We start from the raw sequence: 8342 nt of genomic DNA, 5'->3' as shown, positions 1-8342 counted from the left end.
TTTGGGAAAAAACCAATATACAAAAACCAACTTGCACACATAAGGACCACAAACACTACACCCCAAATTAACTCCATGGAATGCCAATAAAGCCATCTGTATACAGGGAGACACCAAGGTTATGATTCATATGTGTAATGGATTTATGGATTGAAGCATAAAACTCCAACATGAATATGATCTGGTTATGATTCATATGTGTCTAAATATATTAATTCTCTGATTATGGTGGTTTAAAGAATGATCAAGGAAGAAAAAAATTAAGTTTCAAATCAAGGGGTATAACAGTTAAAACAATGGTCTTAGTGGTTTAAAGAGCGAACATGGTAAAGAAAAGGATATTAATTGGCAATATTATGAATTTTAGCTAGCTTCAAAAGTAAGAAATATGACTGCGATAAAAAAGAAAAATATGATCTAATTTTCAAAATCTAATGAAGTAAACATGTGAACGGCATAATTGTCCATTATGTATAAAATTACGTGAATTGATAAATAAACTTTCATGGAAGAATCAACATCCATAAAATAAGAGTTCACACATCAGTATACGTGTAGCTTTACAAATCTGTATTGATTTGAGATTTCTAAAAATTAAGCAAACACGATTCCCTAACCATATTCAAGTTAAATCATATTTCATCATTTTTATAGCCTTCGTGAAAGTAAAATTTCACAAAGTAAATACAAATCATATATTTGGGAATGATTTGGACCACAAACCAGAATGAAAAAAAATGATTAACAAAGTTAGATAGGTTTTCTATAACCTTGAAACTCTCAGCAGAAAACCAAGAATGAAATGTTTCTACAAATAATAAAAGCAAACCTGGTCTGATAGAGGTATAGAGGTCTTGATGAGGTCGTAACCTTTATCCCTTACTCGCACCATGGATCACAAAACAGTGAAAGATGAGTGTATCAGATGGAGTGTCAGCGTGGGTAAATGTTGATTCAAGCCCTAGAAATTACACCAAATCGGTGGCGAGAGGGAGGGGGAAACGATTTTTAAAGTAACATAGAGGAGGTTGCTTCAAGCCCTAGAAATCACAAGACGTCGAGAACATTGAAGAAGATAAGGGGGTGTTTGAGAGTGATGTATGTTCTTGTTCTGGATGTGTAGCAGATATGGCATCGTGCTTGAAGGTGGTTACAATCAACATTGATTTTGGGTAGACGGTAGGTGAAGTGGGGATGTCGATCGATGTTTCAGAGTAAAATCAGAGATTGGAGAGCCCAAGAGGAGCGAATCACAGAAGTGTGGAGTGTGAATGAGTTTTTAGGGTTCAATGGTAGTGATGATGGCTTAGGGTTTGTAGAAAGAATGGAGGGATAAAATGAAGGGAGATCTAGAGGAGAGAGTGCAGAAGCGGGTACTTCAAAAATTTAGAATTTTAGAGGATTTCATTTCCCCCCTTTAAAAACGCGCGTCTGCATATAAAATTATAAAGCGACATTTGTAGAGGACACACATTTAAGATAAGTGTCCTCCGTGTTTGTAATTTTTTTTTTGTTGGACACTAATTTTAGGGCACGCAAAAATGCGTGTCCTTTATCCTTCAAATTTTGGAAAGCTGACATTATTTTTAGGACACAAGAAAAATGCGTATCGTAAATCAGTGCGTGTCATTGTTCGCATGTCATTAAAGGGCTATTTTCTAGTAGTGAATGCTCCAGCTTCTTGGATGGGAGCCGAAGATTCAACGATAATATGCTTCGAAGTTAATGGTGGTTCTTCACAACGACTTTCAAGGCGATGGCCAAACGCAGGTGGGTTGGTTCGTTGATGATATACATAGTGCACCCGATGGGTTCTTCAGTGTTGCGGCACAGGATATCTCCGGCTTGAACTGATACATCATGTTGAACATCTGGGGTAATACTTTCGATGGAGAAAATGGATCTAATAAGTTTGAAATTAATGCAAAATTGAGATATCAATAGGAAAAACAATTGAACAACCATTCTCCGCTAAAACAACAACTAAATCTGTTGAGCATAACTCCAAAAATACAATGCAAGGTCAATTTATTTATAGTCTATCATATACAATCAATTTTAAATTATCCCACAAAACATGATACTTCAAACAAAAGAGAGCACATGCTACTAGAATATTGATATAATATCTTAAACAATAACAGAAGCCTGCAACTTCATCAAAGTTAGAAAATAGAATACATGCTACTAAAGTTAAACCAAGCCTACGAATATCAAATATCGGGAGCAAAAGATTACACATTACTGCAACTCCAGAGAAAAAGAAATTGACATCGAGATTAAACCAAGCACTAACAAATAGAACCGACAAGAAGAATGGGTTACCGGAAATGGGAGGACACCAGCGGTAGGTGCCTAGCTAAGTGGTGTCGTTGAGAGGAACGACTTATTAGCGATGACAAGCACAACAAGGCTGTAAATTGTGCCCACGATGACAGGCGTTAGGAGAATGAAGTAACTGGCGAGGAAACGATGTAGGAGAAAACGCGTGAAGGAAACGAGGTCAATTAGTTTTTTTTCCTTCTAAAATAAAACCTACAATTAATATGTAATCTCTAAATATTATTAAAAGAGAACCTTAAATTCTAATCTTAAGAAATCAGGACCATTCATTACATTTCATCATAATTTTTCACCCTTAAATTGTTTTGCTGACATCATCCTGGTTATTCAAACACCGTTATATGATTATCTCTTCTTTCCTTCTTCACCTACCCTCTCTCTCTCAATTGTAACCTAAAGAAACATAAAAATCATTCCTTTTTACTTCATCATGCCAGAAAACATATCCCTAATTCGTATCTACCTCACCTCTTCAAACGCCTCCAAGAATACGGTTAGTTCGTCTTGATTTTACTCCCAATTTCAAAATTATCTTCCAATGGTGCATTTGTGTAATAGATTTCTGTTCTTCATCGTTTTGTTTTTCCTTTTTTTCTTTTGACAGATCCTTTTCAATATCAATTTCATTGTTAGAATTCCTCATCCGATTTGCCCCTTTTACAGATCTCTTCTTTCTTTGTTCTAGGAAATTTTGGATGATATTGGCCATTTCGAGAGTGTCGAGTTATCAATACTTCTATGTAATGAATCTCTTATTATTCTTGTCTTTTGCATCCATCTGATAAATTTACAATTCTAAAAAATCTGGTGATTTTAGATCCTGATCCTTTCACTTCGGGCGTTGTTTCTGTAGACTAGAGTTTAAAATTAAATCAGTAATTCAGTATGTTGAAGTTTCAGAAACATAAATTTGTTACTTACCTAAATAATTTGAAAAGTTTCATGGTAAATCGAAACAACAAATTCATTAAAGATGTAAATATACGCATAATCCTATTTATAAGATGTGCTAACATGGAAATTTCTTAACCTGTCACAGGTGAAGTTAATTTGGAAACTGCTTCCAGGATGTATACAATATTTGGAGTTGCTGGAACAATTAGATTGCTTGCAGGTGATAATTACTATTATATTAGGGTTTGTACATATATATTAGATACAGGTAGAGAGCCATTGAACCTTTTGGATAAAATATCATTTAGCATCCATAACAATGATACTTATAGTTGGTTTTCCATATATGGACAGTTGTTCAACTTATAGTAAGCCCAAAGATTTGATGAATGTACTGAACCTTTTGTTGTCTTTGTGTAGGGACATATGTATTGGTCATAACTTCTCGCAAGGAGATTGGAACTTACCTTGGTTATCCTATCTTCAGAGTCATGTCTAGGAAGTTCTTATGCTGTAATGAAGGTTTAAGTAATCTTAATAATCAGCAAGTAAGTTCCTTTATTCTGCAAGCTGTTCCATTAAGTCCCACACCTTAATTGTTTCATAAAACCATCATTATATAGAAAAAAGATGAGGCTTACTTCCAGTTTGGAAGTAGGTATATTCTCATATATGATATTCTGTTTTAATTGCAAATTTTATTGAAACTGAACAATTGCTGGAGTATGATGGATTCAAGTCATCATTTTTACAGGTAATTACTACAACACAACATTTCAGTAGATAAATTTCAAATTCCCAAATAATGGTTGTTGACTTGTGTTAATCTTCTGAACACATGATCTTTCAACAGCTTCTAAACATTCATTTTACTAGATATATTGAAATTATATTTCTTAATAGACACTGAGGATATTATAACTTATATTATGATTATTATCCTATTAATGAAATTAATTTTTGATTTCAGGTCCGAGGTTCAATTCCTCTATTGTGGGAACAAATTGTTGATTTAAGTTATAAACCGCGTCTTGCTGTTATTGAGCATCAAGATACAATATGGATTCTATCATAATAACACCATTTACTTTACTCCTGAATTCATGATTTCTACTTTAATGAGAATATTATATTATATATTATTTCCTTAAAGTGTGTGATGTTTTATTTACATAGGTAATTTTAACCTTGTGTTTAACTGGATGCATCCCATGGTGGTGAAACGCCACTTTCATGATCTTATGCAAAGATATGGAGATACTATTGTTGTTGACTTAACTGACCAGGTAACACCTTGGCCCAAAGCACTAACTGATAAATGATGTTTAAATATTTTACTATTTGACCAAACATGTTTAAATATGTATCATATGTTGTAATATTTCTCTAAAATTATAGTGATCTTTTTATGTTATTGTGTTTCATGTAGCATGGAAATGAGAGCCTTTTAAACCTGGCATTTGCCACAGAAATGGAAAAGCTTCCTGATGTTAGATGATTCTTTAATCTTTAATTATGTCTTAGGATTTAATAAGTTATATCATTTGATTGCAATTTTAATGTGAGCTTATTATTGATTCAGATATGTCTCATTTGATTTCCATCAACGATATGGCAATCGAAATTTTGAGAATTTGAAACTTGTGTATGATGAAACAGCCGATGACTTTGAAAAGCAGGGATATTAGCAAAACTTAACTACATTATTTACAATTTTGTCACCTGAAATAGTTTCCTTAAAAATGGAGCTATAATGGTTTTTTTTTCTTCCATAAAACCATTTATAATATTCACTATTACATCTCAGTAGATTCTTCCTCCAAACCACACAAGGAGAGTTGGTAGCAAAGTAGAAGGGAATCATCCGACCCAACTGCATTTATCCAACTACATTGACTGCCTTGACCACACAAACGTTACCCAGGTATTACCAAAAGACGTGAATGCCCTTGTCATTCTTCAAGCCCTAAAAGGGTAAAAATGTAAAATTGGCGTTTTTATTTATTTATTTATTGTTGCAGAGTTATCTTGCAAGGATATCTTTGGATCAACAATTGCAGCGGATGTGTGCCCTAACACAATCAGAAAGCATTTGTAGTTTCACAGCTGATGAAGATCTTGAGATTTTCAGGACTTCTAAGGCCCTTTTTTTCCATTAAGTTAATGTCTAGATAAAGTGATGTATGGATAAATTATGTTCAAACTTTTGGAATAGTGTGGGTGGATCAAGGTGATGAAATCAGCCTCGAGTATTCTGGGACCAATGCTCTAAAACGGACATTGTCATGTAATAATAATAATAATGCTAATAATATTAAACTTTCTTATGTTTCCATTCTCATTCATGATGTTTTTTTAAGATATGGGAAACAGACTATATCCGGATTAATCAAAGATGGGATGAGTGCCCTTTCAAGATATTATTTAAATAATTTACAAGCCTGCGGATTCTAATAAATACAAAAGATTTTACAAGCCTGCGGATTCTAATAACAGGAAAAGCAAAGGAAAATTGAGGAATACTAGGTCTGTGAATAGGGGTATTTCAGTCTTTTTTATAAACGGAATTCGATGTGCTTGTCAATTTTTTATTCACAGCATCAAGTCGATTTGTAATGAATAGGGGTATTTCAGTCTCTTTTATTAACAGAATACTATGTAATACTATGTCTGTGATTTTTATTAGACCATGTACAAAAAATTTTGGGTTTGTCGGCTTGGATTTCGTAAAGGGGAATGATATATATTTTTGTTATCAGTGACAATTCTACCTCTTGGTTTGGAGGGTATTTTTGGAAGATTTTTGTGGCTTCCCTATTCCTAGGTTTTATTGGTGTTTCTGGGATTCTTTTGACAGAAACACTACTTACGCATGGAGATCAAGATTGGGTTATCTTTGTATCATTGTTATTGGCTATTGAATCAGGGGCATTTTGGTCAAAATGGGTTTGTATGTCACCATATGTTTAAACTAATGCATCATGAAATATTTAATAAATCAAACAAATATATTTAATTGATTTTGATAATAATACGTATGTGTTGTGTTATTATCATAATCGGTTAAATATTTTTGTTTGATTTATTAAGTATCCGCTAATAAAAAAATTAATTTTTTTATTATTGGTGTAATCTAAGCAAATATAACGGTCACAAATAACATTGCGGTCACAGATTGCGATTTGAATTAGCGGTTCTCATGATGCATTAGTTTGGACAATTGTACGATATGCATTGATTTTAATATTTTTGTTGAGCAACATTTTACCTGCGTATGATGAATACTTTTTTATCGTCATTATTACATCGTTGAGAACTGTTATTTCAAATTGCGGTGCGTAACCACTATTTTGTTTGGGGACTATGATACCAACTTAGATTACACCATTAATAAAAAAAATTAATTTTTTTATTAGCGCATGTCATGAAATTTATTAAATGATGTTTAACCGATTCCAATAATACTATATCCATTCGGTCTGCGTATCATATTTGCATGATTTTTTTATTTAATTTTTTTTTCAATTTTTTTATATACTTAACTTTAATAATATATAAATAAAATAAAAAAAGTAAAACAAAAAAAGGTAAAACCAATAAGGGAAACCAAAATCAAGGACATGGGTTTCCAAATTAAAAAGTGTAAAAATCAAAATAAAAAACGGATAGAAAATCTAAATAACGCATAGAAATAAAGTCAAGGGATCAAAATCTAATTTGTGAGCGTAGTTTCTAAAGGGCAAAAAAGGAAAAATACAATTTTATGAAGGGGATAGATAAAAGAACAAAGTAGAAGTATCATCCCCCTTATGTAACAAGAATATGTTTTTATCTCTTATATCTTAGTTAATTTAAAAGTATTTTGTTAGCATATATTTGTCAATTAAAGCAATCGAATATTATTTCACCTATTATATTCAAGGTAAGTCAACATATGAAAACAAACCGTTGGTCAACTATTAAATACCTGCAATTTAATAAAGATAGGATTAATGCATAAAAATCGTCATCCATTCTTGCATTTTATTTGTTTCCTTATTTTATGCATCTTATAAAATCACACGGTTTACCAATCTATCCTTATTAACCCTCCATAATATCACGTATCATACACAAAAAAAAAATCTTCAACCTCTGTTTCGACGTCCTGCTGTTGCTACATCATCCATCATCCATAACATCTTTCATTATCCTCTCCACCGTATTATTTTTGTTTTTATGGTATGAATCAACTATATGGAATCATGTATGGAATCGTGTTTTCAATATGTTTTTTGAACTTCTTTTTCTTTTTGCTTTGTTTTGTTTTGTTTTTTTTTCTTCATTATTGTTATCACAGTTGAATTGATTCATTAGGTTAAATTGTGATTTTATTTTCAGAAAATCATATTATGAACGTAAATTTGAATGTTAACTATTAACATTATAAAAGAAGTGATTCTTTGTAGAAACCAAGAAAACTTGAATCAAGGAATACAAATGTCGACATGAAAATCTCTCACTGTTAACGTTATATGAACGTAAATCTCTCACTGTCATATCTCTCTATTAATTTACATCACTTTCATCTAATGATTTTTCAAAAACAATATTATAAGTTAAACTATTAAGAGTATCAGAGAAGCCAACAAACTGTAATAACAAATTCTAACTAGCTCATCGATATAGTTAAATTACTAAAATGCCATTCTCCTTCTCTAATACTTAGTGCATTAGTTATTTTTGTCTCGCCTAAGCAGTAACAAAAAAACTTGCTCCCTCTCAATTTTTTTTTGTTTGTAAATCTTCTTATTTTTATAATCCAATCACGTCTCGTGTGACAAAGGAAGCCTTAAACACTATATTTTGTAGATATTAATTTTAAAACAACGTTTTATATCCTTGAATTTTAGAAGATTTTTTCATTTTGTTCAAAACAGATAACATGTTTATTAGTTTAGGTTGTTCAAATAACAACTTATATGTATCAGGAGTTTGATGATCATTCAACTTTATCCATGAATTACTATGACATTTTTGGTCCCATATAGAAAAATAGGATATCCTGTAATAAGAAAAGAAAAAAAAATACACATTGTTATTTTAATTTTTGGTCCCTCTTACGT

The 8342-nt window shown here is 31.8% G+C and overlaps 1 pseudogene; it reads left to right on the top strand.

The window, feature by feature from the left end:
• The first annotated feature begins 1637 nt into the window (after positions 1–1637).
• LOC145105246 (phosphoinositide phosphatase SAC8-like) lies at positions 1638–5691 on the top strand (annotated as a pseudogene).
• The last annotated feature ends 2651 nt before the right edge of the window (positions 5692–8342 follow it).

This window comes from Lactuca virosa, chromosome 4 (assembly GCF_052849685.1).
Source record: "Lactuca virosa cultivar CGN04683 chromosome 4, Lactuca_virosa_CGN04683_v6, whole genome shotgun sequence".
NCBI lineage: Eukaryota > Viridiplantae > Streptophyta > Magnoliopsida > Asterales > Asteraceae > Lactuca > Lactuca virosa.
The sequence above is the reverse complement of the archived record's forward strand: the minus strand, read 5'-3'. Positions and strand labels throughout refer to the sequence as shown.